We start from the raw sequence: 746 nt of genomic DNA, 5'->3' as shown, positions 1-746 counted from the left end.
TTGGTTTGCACCCCTGCCTGGGGAGATGCTGCGAGGGAGGCTCCAGGAGTGGGGCAGCTCCAGGCACGGGGCAGGTACTGCTGGCCCAAGCCCTTGCAGCAGTGGTGGGGACACAGCCGGTGGGACCTCCACCCTGGGGTAGGGTATGGACCACGAGGACACCTGCAAGAGGATTCCCATTGCAGGTGCTTGACCTGTTGCAAGTCACCCCATGGCCACAGGAGGATTAATTCTCCAGCCCCCGGGGACACCACGGGTTTAATTGCTGGGTGGCAGAGTCCCCCCAGCCCTGATCAGCATGCTGCTGCCCTTTGGGGTTTTGTCAAACTTTGTCCTTGATCCGTGCGTCTCTGGATGACAGGGGGTAAACTGATGAGCTGCGGGTGGGAACTGTTTAATGACGTGACACCCTGGAAGCGCCCGGGCAGACACACTGTGCCAGATGGGGGAAGTGAGAACCAGGAGGTGCTGCTTCCCCATGAGAACACCACAAAACCGGGATCACCTTCCTGGTTTTCTGTTTTGAGCTTCAAAGGGGGAAAACTGAAGGAAACTGCTGAGGTTAGCACAGGTTCCTTTGTCTGTGGGTCTCTATGGGGCCATGGGAGTGATCCTCTATATTTCCTTAAGGAAAGGGTTATAAGCAGGAGGCTGAAATCAGGTTTGCCAAATCTGGAGGCAACCCATGCAAAATCCGGCACAGAATTAGGCTAGAAAGTGGGTAGCATCATGGCCTCCTTCCCCTG

The sequence above is a fragment of the Eurypyga helias genome, unplaced genomic scaffold, assembly GCF_000690775.1.
Source record: "Eurypyga helias isolate BGI_N326 unplaced genomic scaffold, ASM69077v1 scaffold31662, whole genome shotgun sequence".
Classification (NCBI taxonomy): domain Eukaryota; kingdom Metazoa; phylum Chordata; class Aves; order Eurypygiformes; family Eurypygidae; genus Eurypyga; species Eurypyga helias.
This window is presented reverse-complemented; position numbering follows the sequence as displayed.